Below are 15,200 nucleotides of genomic sequence, written 5' to 3' on the forward strand. Positions count from 1 at the left end.
TTAAGTTAACTGTATAATACATTTATTTAGTTTTATGTAGTAGTAAAGACTGAGATTTTCTAAAGTAGTCATTTCTATCACCTTTGTAAGATTTTTTATTCTATTAATTGGTGTAATACAATGATAATCTTTGTCCATGGTGTTGATTTTCATCTAACCCTGTTGTGGTAGGGTCTTTTAACATAATAATACTTGAATATTTGAAATGATACTTGAATAATACTTGAAATGTATATAAGAACAAATTAATTTTGGATTTGTCTTACAGAAGATACAGTCTGAAGAAAAGAGATGGCACAAACTAATTTATATGGGGGAATGCCATGATTCATCACTTTTTGGAAAAAACGAGAAAGAATGGTCTTTTGGAATCTGACCACAAGAGGTAAGAAGATGGGACAGTTGATGCTAGTAGATTTATCAGAGAGGTGGGAGGAAAGAGGGATTAATGAAAGAAGGAAAAAGATCAGGGAAGAAGGAACTTTCATGTACTCATTCATGACTGATACTGGATTCTGAATATGTTCAAAATTGTTTATTAAAAAGTTTATGTTCTTTCTGGTAATGAATTCTTTATGCATGTTTTAGGCAAGGCTCTAGCTAACATTGCCAGGCAGTACTATACTTTAGAGAATCCATAGTATAAACTAGTGCTTCTCATTTTCCTCCTTCATGTCTTTCTCGGAATATTAAATCAGGTACTCAGAATCTGTGAAAGAATAGATTTGCATTCAGACTTAAATCTCAATGAATGAGTGCATTTAACTGAGAAGATTCTAAACCCTGACATTCAAAACAGCTGCCCTTTATTCAGCATCTACTAAGTTTCAAACATTGTTTTGAGTGCTTTGTATTTGTTATTTTGTTTAGTGATTAAAACTTCCCTGGGAGCATGTGTTACTTTGCCAATTATATCAAATAGGAAACTACTCAGAGATCCAAGTTTACACAGCTGGAATGGCAATTGAAGTTTCTCTAAATCCAAAGCCCTATCTTTGAAATGTGTGTGCACACGCATGTGCTTGCACATACAACGAATCAGATTTGAGTATTGCCTCTGCCCTACTGGATCTTAGAGATTATTTTTAAGACCAAGTGTGTATTTCTTAAGTAGCTACATTGTAGAATATTGTGTTGAATTGTAAGATACAAAGCAAAATAAAAGAAAAATTCAGCTCTTGATGAATTCCTAAACTTCATCCGTATTAGCAAACAGAAAGGCCACTTTGTTTTGTTTTTGTGTTTTTGTCCTGATATTATATTATTAAATAACTATTCTGAACCTTTGTTACTCATGGAATCTCCTCCTTCTCGAATCACTTTTCCCTCAGCTTTTGGGATACCACTGCCTGCTAGATTTTCTCCCACTTTCTGGGACCTCTCTTTTATTTAATTTTTGCTACTAAACTTTATGATATTATTCTTGAAGCTCTATCCTGGATCAGATACCTCTGCCACAGATAACCAATTCCTGGTCAAACACATCTATTTTCCTGGCCTTGTCTGATGACTCTTGTCTTTAGCAAGCTGTAACACATTTCTATTTCATATTCATTCAAAATTATCTCATTCAACATTCATTCATGTAATAAATTGTAATGGGGGTGTTATTGTGTGGCAGGCATAGTTTTTGGCTTTGGAAACCCAGAGCCAAGAGCCTGTTCTCAAGTAGTTTGGATATCTCACTGATACCTCAAATTCATTACATCTCCAATCAGTCTCTGCCACTTCCTCAGAAAATACTTTTCTCTGATATTCTCTATCTCAGTGACTAATTTGCCTTTCATTCATTTTCTTCAGTTAGACTCTTGGTCATCATATTGCTTAATTTACACATTCTCTCATGTCAATAAATGTTGCAGGTTCTATCAGTCATTATCTCACAAGTCTTTTTTCTCCCTTCCCTCTCTCACAGCTGTAGTTCAGACTCTTACCATTTCTCATGTGAATTTATCAGGAAAAGACTCATATCTATTTTTGCTACCTCTCAGGTGGCTCCTAGGTAATGTATTTTCCATACTAATTCCAGAATGACCTTTCTAAAATAAAAAACAAATTTGATCAGGACACTTCCCTGCAAAGCCTTCAGTGCCTTCCCAAAGCTTTCAGTATAAAGTTCAAACAGCTTAGTGTGTAAAGCTTTGTCTTGTTTTTTTTTTCTCTTTAGATTAATTTTCTACTTATATACAAGTGTATATACAATCCTTATATGCTACATGCAAATTGGATAGTGCAGTTTCTCACTTTTGTGTATTTATTCATTTTATTTTTCTCAGGTCAAACAGGGTTTACTTTAGAAAGTTTTCTCTGAACCCATCTTGATGAATTAGAGAAATCTCTGACATGATTCCTTTTGCATTCTGTGCATCTATAAAATCACTTAAACATTGCACTTTGATTTCTTTGATTATTTTATAGTCTGAATCATGAGTGTGTTGAGTATATTCAAGCTTTAGGAACTTGAGCTTTATTTATATTTTTAAGTCCTATCACACTTTCTGGACCACAAAAGATACTGAATAGGGTCATCTAAAGAATAACTATATTCCTGATATGTGGTCTAGAATTAGTCAAAGTTTCATGTAAGAGTGGAATAGACTTGGCATGAAGTACATATGCTGTTTGAGTTGGTGGTGAAGAAAGAAGCTTTTGATTAAAGCAACATCATGTAAAAAGGAACAGACACAAGGAAAAAGTAAGGAGGATAGAGACTAACCCATTTGAGAGATGGTGATAATAGCGATCTGGCCTGAAACGTGCACTGGGATTGACAGATGAGGTCTAATGTGATGAATATCTTTGGAGCTTGTCTGTTCTTTTCTTTTATTTCCTTCTTGTTTTTCTTTTCTTGCTTTCTTTTTTCTCCTTCATTTCTTTCTTTTAGTTCTATTAATTCTTTCCTTCCTTTCTCCCTTTTATTTTTCTTTCCTTCTTTTCTTTTTCTTTTTCTTTTTTTAAGACACACATAAAAGAAAACCCTTGTAGGTACAGTGTTTTTCCATTTATTAATATCAAAGATTTTCAGTATGTATGGCGTCTTTTTTCTAGTGTCATGTTTTCTCTCTGATTAACCATGTGCAAACATTTATTTACTTCCTCACCTGATTTACACAACTGTAGATGGTAACAGAAACTGAAATGTGGAACATGCTGTCTATTCTGCCTGGCCCTGCCCTACTGTTACCTATCGTTATTATTTTTTGTTACATATTATTAATCAAATTTTGAATTTAGATTCCATGGGCTTTTAGTTTTTGCTTGTCTGTTATATGGACTATGAACTTAACTTGCTTTTCAGAGGTTCTTAGTTTGTATTTTCTAATATTGCCTTGAGGCTGCTTGTCTATGTGTACCAGGTCTCCCCCTCAAGCTTATGCTTCCTTCTTCTGCTACTGCAATAGCACTGCCTTGCAGGACATAAGGACACTCGGTGTAGCTTGATGCCTAAGGGCACAGTTTATGCAACGAGACTATTTTGGTTGGAATAATCGTTACACTCCTCACATACTGTGTGACACTGTGCAAACTACTTAACATTTCTGTGCCTCAACAATAAGATAGAAATAATCATATGGCCCTCATAGGGGAGTCATGAGATTTAAAATACTTAATATGTATAAAGCACTTAGAATAACTTTAGGAATACAATAATAACTAATAAATTTTAATTAAATGATTCCTCCAGATTATTACCTCCTGCCAGTGACAAAGACACATAGTATATACTTTTTAAAATATGTGAGGTTTATTTAAACACTTGGAATTTTGTACATGACTTGGTGGTTCTGTTTGTCTTCTGTTTACATCAACTACAAATGTTTAGATTTTTCTTTTTCTTAAATGGTCTTTATACTTTATTGCTCATTAGTTGATTGCCAATGCAATTGCATTTTCTGTTCATCTTCATGAGTGACAGGATGTCAAGTGGAAGGATTTTAATACTAATGAAAATGGTCAATTATGTATCTTGATGGCTAATGAACTTCTAATCAACTGTACTAGAAGGTTTATGTGCATTTTATTGGCATTCATCGGCGCTCTCTGACATCTTGATATGAATAAGCATATATATGTATACATTTTATATAGCTATGTATACTTTATATACATATATATGGCTTTAAAACTTGATTGTTATTGGCAGAGAACTAAAATTCTCATCAATTTGAATTTATATATCTTGGAGAGTAAGTTTCATTTTACTTGTTTTTAAGTATCTGAGTTTAAGTATTATGTAAGAACTTAATAATACTTTACTGTCTTCTATTTGATGCAACTTACTTGTTAAGTGAAAGGAGCCATTAATAATAGCAATAAACCTTGTCATGCCAATAATCATATTAAATATAAATGATCTAATTGCTGAAGTTTATTATGTAAATTTTTATAACTTTCAAAGAATATTTTGACCTGAAAAATAAGCACTTTAACATTTACAAAGTTGGGTGAAAGTGAAATGATACGTTATTTTAATTGACATATCTAAAAATTAAGAATACCAAAAAATTGAAAGTTAGTAAGTTAGAACAGATGAGACCATGCCATTTGGATGAAACTAGAGGATATTATGTTAAGTGAAATAAGTCAGACTGAGAAAGACAAATACCACATGATTTCACTCATATGTGAAATCTAAAAACAACAACAAAAATGAGTAAACAAAGAAACAAAAACCAGAATCAGACCTGTAAATACAGAGAATAACCAGATGGTTGCCAGAGGGGAAGGAGTCGGGGTATGGTAAAAATGGGTGAAGGAGAGTGGCTTCCAGTTATGGAATGAATAAGTCATGGGGCTAAAAGACTGTCAATGATACTGTAGTAGAGTTGTATGGTGACAGATGATAGCTACACTGTGGTGAGCATAGGTAACATACAGAGAAGTTGAATCACTATGTTGTACACCTGAAACTAATGTAACATTGACTGCCAATTATACTAAAAAAAAAAAAGAATTTAAAAAAGGTTAGAACAAATATTCAGGGAGAATAATAATTAAAGGCTAACTTGCATAGACACGATATTTGGTAGAATTAATTCAAATATTTTGGATTTTGGTTTTCAAAATTTGATTTGGAATTATTTTTAAATATGAGTTATTGAGTTTTTAAAATTTTTTTAATTTTGTATAATAAAATTATCATAGTTGGTTATTTGTTTTTGATCACATCTATATTGTGGACATAAGTTTATATTTTCGGGTAGTATTACATATCGAAACATATTTAATTGTCTTTGCCTTTGGGATAACTTTAGGACCTTCCTCCTTTGATATTATGTAAAGATTTATCTTTTAAGTTTTAGTGCTTTCATGGTTATATGGTTTATATTTTATGATCAAACCATATTGATTTTTTTCTGTTTATGATATAGGACATAGTCCAGTTTAATATTATTGTTTTCCACAACTTATAATACAGTCATGTATGGTATATTGAAAATCTACTGTTTATGTGCATGTATATAATATGTATTACAAAAATCATAGAATTATTAAATACTGAATACACATCAGTATTATTGACATTGCATACCACTGTCCATTTCTCCAAATATTTCTATCTATTCTTTCCTTCCATCTATTCACTTGAATACCGATATCACAGTTCTGTAATTTTTAAAGCTTTTTTGAGGTTAATTGACATGCAAAAAAATTGCACATATTTAATGCATACAACCAGATGAGTTTGGGCATATACATACACTCATGATACCGTCAACAAAGTCATGGTAATATGAACATATCTCTCACCTCCCAAAGTTCCATTTGTTCCTTTTTGTTTTTATTGTAAGAACGCTTAACATGAGAGCTACCATTGTAACAAATCTTTAAGTGCACAATACTGTATTGCTAACTATAGGCATTATGTTATAAGCAGATGTCTAGAACTTATTCATCTTGTTTAACTGTATCTTTACCATTGAACAAAAACTTCCCATTTCTCCCTCCCTTAATCTGGCAACCACCATTCTATTTTATGCTTCTAGAAGTTTGACTGTCACCTCATACCTGTTAGAATGGCTATAATCAAAAAGACAAGGAGCACCTGGGTGGCTCATTCAGGTGAGCATCTGCCTTCAGCCCAGGTCATGATCCCAGCGTCCTGGGATTGAGCCCCATGTTGGGGCTCCCTGTTCAATGGGGAGCCTTTTTCTCCCTCTGCCCCTCCCCCTGCTCATGCACCCCCTTAAAAAAAAAAGAAAGAAAACCAACGATTAGCAACAATATGGATGGACCTGGAAGATACACTAAGTAAAATAAATCAGTCACAGAAGGATAAATACAGCATGATCCCACATTTCTGTGATTTTTTATGGCATGTATAACTGTGATGCAGTATTTCAAATTAATTACTTTTGTCACATAGCAATCATTTGTTTTCTTTGAATTACTTCAAAGTATGTTATTTTGCCAAAATTACTTTGCACTTTTTTTAAAATTTCTTTTTACTTTTGCTTGGCATATCTTTTAATATGGATTTATTTAATTTTTAAAATAATACTTTGGCAAATTTTATTTTCCAAAGATGACCACAATATCATCTCTTACCGAAATGCCTTTCTAGATCTTGTCATTTCCCATCACAAAGTATTGTATACTTCTCCTTCCCTTAAATCTGAATGGGTTTTTAAATCACTTGTAACTGTCAGAATGTGTCAGAAATTATGCTATATAACTTCCAAGCGTAGGTCATAAAAGACAATGCAGCTTCTGCTTTTTTAGCTGGAATACTGAGATACTCATATTTTGAAGCCATCAGGTGTCAGGCATCATGCTGTCAAGAAGACCAAACTAGTCTTCCATTCAGAGAGAGAGGCTAGACTAACCACCAGCTCATCCAGCATCCAGATGCCACCAATACTCCAGGCTCAGCCGCTGTTTGACTGTATTTATATAAACACCCCAAGACAGAACCCCCCAGGTGAACATTTCCTGAAACAATGATCCACAAAAATCTTGAAAGATAACAAAATAATCGTTTTGTTTTAAGTCACTAAATTTTGAGGTGATTTATCATGCACCAATAGCTAACTGAACAGAAACCTTATATCTGGAAGTAGGACTCTGATATAACAGAAATATAAATTACATGCACTGGCTTTGAAATTGGGTGGTTGATAAACATTACAAAAATACTTGAGGAGGCTGCTGGTAAAGACTTGGAAGTCAGAGATGAAAATATGTGGTACACTGGATAAAATGAGATGTCCAAAATACTTACAGCTTTCCCTTAAATTATTAGTTATTAGAATAAGAAATTGATGTCCTATCTCCAGTTGAAAGCAATGGATGGCCCCCTACCCATAGCTTGAGTTTTTATTTTTAAGCAGCTTTATTAAGACATAATTCACATATTGTAAAATTTACCCATGTAAATTACACAATTCAATAGTTTTAGTGTATTTGCAGAGTTATGCAAACATCACCATAATCTAATTTTAGTACATTTTCATCACTCCAAAACTAAACTCTATTCCTGTTAGAAATCACTCCCCATCCCCCCCAATAATCTAGTTTTTATATCTACTAATTTTACTATACTGAATATTTCATATGAACAGAATAATAGAATATGTAGCATTTTGCTCCTGGTTTCTTTCATTTAGAAACTTTTAATGTTCATCCATGTAGCATGTATCAGTACCTCATTCTTTTTTAATGACAAAAAAATATGGTATGGATATACTACATCTTTTGTATTCACTCAATTGAGAGTCATTTTAGCTGTTTCCACTTTTGAGTTTTTATAAATAAAGCTTCATTTATATACAAGTTTTGGGCAGACACATATGTTTATTCTCATAGGTATATGGCTAGAAGTATAATTGCTGGGCCATATGGTAACTCTAGGTTTATCATTTTGTGAAACTGCCAAACTGTTCCTAAGTAGTTGCTCCATTTTACAATCCCAACAGCAATGTGTTAGGGTTCCAATTTCTCCATTTTCTTGCCAAATCAAGAAGTATGAGCCCTCCAACTTTTTTTTTCCCCAAGGTTGTTTTGAATAATCTGGACCTCTAGTGTTTCAAAAAAAAAGTTAAGGGTGAGCTTGTTGATATCTGCAAAAAAAACTTTTTAAAATAAAATAAGGAAGGAAGAGAGGGAGGGAGGGAAAGAGGGAAGGAGGCAGGAAGGAAGGAATGGAGGGAAGGAGGGAGGGAGGGAGGAAAGAAGGAAGGAAGTAAGGGTGATGATTTTATAAGATCAAATCTGTAGATCAATTTGGATAATAGTGAGATTTTAGCAATAAGTCCTCTGCTCTATAAATATGGGGTGTTTCCCAGCCCTAAGAAACATGATGAAAGAATAGAAAGATGGAAGTTACACCTTCTACTTTAAGGATACATTCTGAGAGGGCACCTGGGTAGTTCGGTTGGTTAAGTATCTGTCTTCAGCTCAGGTCATGATCCCGGAGTCCTGGGATGGAGTCCTGGGATGGAGTCCTGTGTCAGGCTCCCTGCTCAGTGGGGAGTCTGCTTCTCTCTCTTCCCTTCACCCTACTCTTGTGCTCTGTCTCACTCTCTCTCTCAAATAAATAAATAAAATCTTTCAAAAAAAGTATACATTCTGAGAGTTCCACTCTTCTAAATTACCCACATTGTTAAAAGCTTGGCTACATGATCTCATGTAGCAAGGAGATTGGAAAACAGCGTCTTGTGCCTGGTCAGTGTTATTGACATTTTATTCAGCCAAAAACTGGGATTGTGTGACTACAGTAAAAGAATATACATTCATACTGTACAATATGCCTCCTTCTATGTAGTGCTGTCTCTAGAAATTAGGCAGGGAAATCAGAATCTTCTTTCTTCAGGCTCTTTGAGAAAAGACAGTATGATATTACTCAGGTGTGCTTGGAAGGAATAAAGGTTGCAAGCCATTATTAAACTATTTTTTCTTGCCTTTATTACATTTCATAAGTATTTCTTTTAGCATACATTAAAGGATGATTTGTTGTTGTTTGGAAATGTTAGAAATATTTAATACTTGCCATTATGCTTTTCTAGGAAGATAATCCAATTCAATGATTTTTATGAGATATTAACATCAGACTTTAGTTGCCTGTTTAGCTTGATAATAGAATAGTTGTGATTTTGTTTGTAAATACATACATAGACTAAAGAAAAAATATAATTATTTCATAATTATATAAAAAAGCAATTCATTAGAGGTAGGAAATAGGAGTTTATGTGTCTGTGTATTGGGGAAGAACATGAAGATGGCAAGTTTATTTTTGGTTATGCTGAGTTTGAGGTGTTGATAATACATTTGTTTGGACATGTCCTATAGACTAGAACAAATATTTGAAATAGAAAATTGAGGCTCAAAATAAATGAGATTTTTGAAAAGTAGGTAGCTGCTCTAAATAATTCTAAATCTCTTGATCTCTGTGAATTATATCTTAGGATACTAAAAGTACTTGAAGTTGAATCTGATAACCTTTTGAGAGATAGGAAAGTAGTTATTAAACCAGAAATACCACAAGTTAATATGAAGTAAATGAAGGTCTAACTCCACAATGGTGAAAAGCATAGTTTATAAAACAGTCTATCCTAGAAAAGATTATCAAGTGCATTGCTAAAAGGGATAAATTTTGCATCTTAAAAATGTAATTAGAATCTTGAACCTTAAAAAAGAAAAAAAAAGTAATTATCAGGAAATGATAATAGTCATAACAATAACATTATTTTTTGATAGAATCACAAGAGAAGTGAAACGCTAGCATGACTAGAATTGAGGATTTCTGATGAAGCAAACAGAAAGAGAAACACCCTGCCTCTCTGACGCAACTATTAGGCAAATAGGAGCTGACTGAACCACCTTGGGAATTTTTTTCTTTCTAGTCACTAAACAAGGGTGGGCTAAATGGAAATAACATGCCTTTGTATGTTTGCATGATGTTTGTTGGGTAATAATTCCAGATTCTCACTCAGCAAAGTCCCAATATATCAGGACAAAATGAAATATAAACAGTTTAAATCCATATACATATATACATAAAACACCAAAAGCACAAAAATGGAATTGCAAATATATTCCTTAATGGTAGTGCTTATGAAAAAGTAGAAGATTTTATACCTCACCAGAGTTTTACTGTGTGAAGTGGATATTGCAATTGTATTATTAGTGTTTTAAAAAAATGTCCATAAGAATTGTGTCTAATTCATTAAAATATTATACTTTGGACAGATTACATCTAATTGTTTTTGAACATTTTATTTGATTTTTTGAATTGGTATTGCATTTATTTAGTATAAGCATCACAAAGCATAAGGATGTTCACAGTGAGATTGCCTGAATCATAGTTCCTCATCTTCTCTATTTCCACCTCTCCCAAACTCTTAAGTTTCCTTATGGCTATAGAAGAAAATGTTATTATAGATTATCATCTCCTCCCTTTTGTTTACACAAGAGTATGTATATACACAGCATTTATATATTGCTTGCTTTTAATTAAAAATGTATTTTAGAAATATGCCTATCTTAGTACATACAGTCTTCATTATTCTTATTGCTGCATAATATTCCATTGGTTGGAAGAATTGAATTTTATCTGGTACCCTATTGAACATTTTAGTTGTTTCTGTTACTTTGGAATAGAAAATGACAGTTCATTGAAAATACTGTAAATGTTTTTTTTCACAAGAGGTCATGTAATCATGTAGGATATTTTATGTGGAGTTGCTGGGTCACTGTTTGGGGAGCATTTGTGATAGTAATAAATACTATGAAATTTCCCTCTTAGTAAATCATACTTTAAATATATTTTTGGTACAATACACATATTTTTGTATATTTTTCTACGAGGTTATTGGTCTTTTCCAATTCTCTAGAAGCTTCTACCATGTTAGGAAGAGTAATGTGTGTGTGTGTGTGTGTGTGTGTGTGTTATGAGTTGCCCATATTTTTGTCTTTTGCTATTTGTATTTTTTGGTGGTGTATTGGCTAGTCCAAAGTTTTCAATTTTTAGTTAATGTGGTCTGTTTTTTTTAATTTTTTATTTCTGCACCTAGGTTGTATCATTGTTTCAATGCAAAGCTTTCTTTAATTAAAACATAATTTTCTGTCTTTTCCTCTAGCATTTTTTTCATTGTTTCTGTTTAGATTTTTTTGTCCATTTAGAATTACTCTTGTTATATAGTTTGAATTATGTATCCAGTGTTTTTTCCTAATTACTACCTATTTTGTCAGTAGTATTTAATCAGTTGTCCCTCTATTCTGATTTGATATTAACACCAGCAAAGACAGCTGATGCTCACTAGATAGTTCAAATGTTTTCTTACGTATTTCTGTCTGCCTTTCTATTTGGCCAAGGCCATTTGTATTTTTGCATCTAAATAAACAAAGCAGTTGTAATAGGTATTATTTTTGAGTAGAAGGTAGTTGAAAGCTGGTTTACTTCACCCATCCCTCCTTTCTCCTTTCATGTTAACTTCAAGTGCCCCATGTTCCAGGTTTCAGTTCTAAGGTGGCTGAGCCTCCCATCAACCTGGACATCTGAGTAAGAGTCCCAGCCATCCATGCCCATGTAATGAAAGTAAGACATAAACCACTGGTGTTTGGAAGTTATTAACAAGCTAGAACACTAAACTCTATTTATCATACACTAAAAAACCATGGATATTTAGACCTATTTCTGGGTATTTATTACTTTCTTTTAGTCTGTAAGGAAAGATACGCCAAGATTACTCTGAAGGCGCCTTCCTCCTTTTTTTATACCTGAACAGAAAAATATTGGACAGGTGAGCTCGAAGTAGGGATATGCTAATACTACTAAATTCTAGAGTCTCTTCTTTTCTACAATGGCTGTATTTTTTTCAATTAAGGAGTTAGACTTTGGAATTTTTTTTAAAGTTTACCAATTTCCTTTTGCACACCAAGAGGTCTTTGAAAAATTTTAAAAATTTGGTCAAACTAATCAAATTAGTGACCAAAGGACTATATATATTATAAAAATGCTACATTTGAGGTTTAAGACCTTCACCACCCGTATTTCTCTTGAGTTGCTCTAAATAAATCAATGATTAAAATTAAGACTATAGTTTCAGAGATGCCTGGGTGGCTTAGTCAGCTGAGTGTCCAACTCTTGGTTTTGGCTTGGGTTGTGATCTTGGGGTCATGGGGGCAGTCTGCTTGGGATTCTCTCTCTTTCTCTTCCCCTGCTCCTCCCCCCTGCCTTATGCTTTCTCTCTCTCTCTTTCTTGAATAAATAAATAAAATATATTTTTAAAAAAGACTATAGCTTCACATCTGGTTATGAGCAAGTTAATTTAATCAATGTTGGGCAGTTTTTGCATTCAAGGCAAAAATATATACCTTGAATCATGCCAGAGGGTTTTAAAAACATTTATCTGACATAAACCTATGGACTACTAATTACTTGGTCTCCTTACAAAAAATAAGAGCAACTTTGAAACAACTTGGGCATCTTTAAATCTGTACCTTAGAGTAGTTGCTTTTACTTGCTTTATGTTGTAGACACCAGTGAGAATTGAATGATAGGTCAGTCTCTGAAGAAAAGAAACAGAGCCTTAAAAAATATTGTACAGTGTTTCATAGAGTTCACAGATCCTATTAAATCCATAAAAGAGGCTCTCTTTCTCTACCTGTAAAATGGGGATAGTCATAGATAATCCTTGTAAACATTTGAGAAGTCCATGTATTAACAAATAATGTTTGAAAAATATAATTATAGCTACCTCAAAAGCTAGGAATAAATCAATAATAAACCTAAATCCTTTCAAGAATCTCTGGGCATAAATACCATAGGTTATTATTACTATTGTTGACATTAAAAAAATTTGGCAAATAGAGTGTATGAACTGAAATACAGTTTTAGGAAAAGCATCAATTTAGCATGATGACTTTAAAGTTATTTTTAAGTTTTTAGATGTAATAAGTGCCAATATTTAAAAAATATTCAGAAATTTTGAGAAGTGTAAAAATGTCAAATCCCTTTTTGTTACTCTAAATTATGGTTGCATTCTATGGGGATTAAAGGATAAAATATCTGGAAGTTAACATGTAGCATATAAATTCACTCACGCCTTGTTAGGTTTGCTGTTTTTCTTCACCTTCACTACTCTTGTCTGTTAACGTTGATTCCATCCAAAACCAAGAGACTGGCCATCTTTCTAAAGTCTCTAGCATAGACTGACCTTTGTATTGGGAAGAACCGGAGAAGCGAGAATAGAAAAATGAAACTGCAGTTTTTAGGAAGGTGAGACAGTGATTTGGAGGTGATGATAAACATTATTGCATCATTTGTTGAAAGGTTGGTAGTTGAGAATTACTGGTATAAAAATGAATTGCAAAACTGATCATACATTGTTTTTGTGTTTGTTTTTAAATTATATTAGGTGTAAATGTTTTTTAATTGATGAGATAATTTTATATTTTTTTTCCAAAATAGTGATTTATAATGAAGGTTAATATTAATAAGGGAAAATAAATCATGTTCTACTTTGTTGATGTCATCATTTTTGTCTTCCTTATCTGGCTATTGCTGTTCATCCCAAAATATGGCCCTTGCCAATGATTTTAAGCTGATTTGATTTATGGCATCTTCTGCAGTTATGTAATAGCTGTATTCTTGCCAACCATTATAAGAGTAATCTTGTGCCTGAAAATCTTGTTCTGAAAATTAGCCGGCATGAGTTTCTCTTCTCTGTTCTTGTTTGAAAATTTTCCAGATTCATAAGTTTTGCCAGCATTTTACTAAAATAAGTCCACTACAGTTTTTTTCTTTTGATTTTCATGAACTTGATGGCTTGTCTGTGAAATTTTCTATATCTAACTATACTTCATTATCTGGAAGAAAATTCAGAGTGTAAAATATTAACTCATAAATTTGAATGTTGCTTCCTTTGAAGACTTGTAAATGATTATATTTAATAATCTTGACTTGGTTTCATGGGTGTTTTTGCTTACTACTTCATTCATATATATATATAATATGGTATTTATATAATTAATATAAATGCATTGTATTATATGTGCATTGTACATAATATGTATTGATTAACCCCACTTCATTGTCACATATCTATATTTTTTTCTTAAACATAGTCTAATTTTAAGATAATTCTTTTTTTTTAAAGATTTTATTTATTTATTTGAGAGAGGGAGAATGAGAAAGAGAGCACATGAGAGGGGGGAGGGTCCGAGGGAGAAGCAGACTCCCCGCCGAGCAGGTAGCCCAACGCGGGGCTCGATCCCAGGACTCCAGGATCATGACCTGAGCCGAAGGCAGTCGCTCAACCAACTGAGCCACACAGGCGCCCCAAATTTTAAGATAATTCTTATGCTTCCTGTTACAGATTTTTTTCCAGAGCATAACTGTAAATCATTAATACACTAAACTCCATCTTCTCCAATTTACATGTAATATTTGTCAGTTATTTATAAACTCACTTTAAGAGTCTACTGATTACTTATGATTTTCTCCATGATGAAAAGAATGCCATATATATATATATATATATATGAGCACTTACACATGCAAGATTTTTATATTGATGTATAAAGTATTATACACTCTTTTCTGCTACTATTTTTGTCATTCACCAATAACACAGGAAATCTCTTTTTTTATTAACATTTTATTTATTCATTTGAGAGAGAGAGTCAGAGAGAGCAAAGGCAGGGGGAGGAACACAGGGAGAGGGAGAGGGAGAAGCAGACTCCTGGCTGTGCTCGGAGCCCAACCCGGGGCTTGATCCCAGGACCTGCAGATCATGATCTGACCCGAAGGCAGATGCTTAACCATCTGAGCCACCCAGGCACTGCAAAGAAATCTCTTCATATCAACAAATTTTGCTATATATTCTTATTTTAAATTGACCCCAAGAGAGTCTCGTATTAGCGTACCATGAAAATATGTCAAAGGAACTATTTTTTTATGCAACTGTGGAAGAAAACAAGTCATAATTAGAACTTACTTTATTAACCCATCATTAGAAATCACCTTAAAATGAAACAAAACAATCAAAATTTTGGATTATTTTTGAGGTTTTTCTCATGAGTAAGATCTATTTAAAAGAACCAGGCAGTAGTTTGCAGAAGTGAAAGCTACATAATCGGAAAGCCTTGGTTTGTATCTTGGCTCCACCGTTCTTCAGCAAGGCAATCACTCTTTCTTTGTCTTAATTTTCCCATCAGCAAAAAAGGGACAGCAATAGAATCTCATCAGGGTTGTTGTG

The 15,200-nt window shown here is 33.1% G+C and overlaps 1 long non-coding RNA gene across 1 annotated transcript in view; it reads left to right on the forward strand.

The window, feature by feature from the left end:
- The first annotated feature begins 357 nt into the window (after positions 1 to 357).
- LOC118027116 overlaps positions 358 to 15,200 on the forward strand; it is a 117,150-nt gene continuing 102,307 nt past the window's right edge. Inside the window, exon 1 of the long non-coding RNA XR_004683754.1 lies at positions 358 to 385. This is a non-coding gene — a long non-coding RNA (uncharacterized LOC118027116). The remainder of the gene's footprint in view (positions 386 to 15,200) is intronic.

This window comes from Mirounga leonina, unplaced genomic scaffold, assembly GCF_011800145.1.
Source record: "Mirounga leonina isolate KUSES-001 unplaced genomic scaffold, KU_Mleo_1.0 Mir_357, whole genome shotgun sequence".
Taxonomy (NCBI): domain Eukaryota; kingdom Metazoa; phylum Chordata; class Mammalia; order Carnivora; family Phocidae; genus Mirounga; species Mirounga leonina.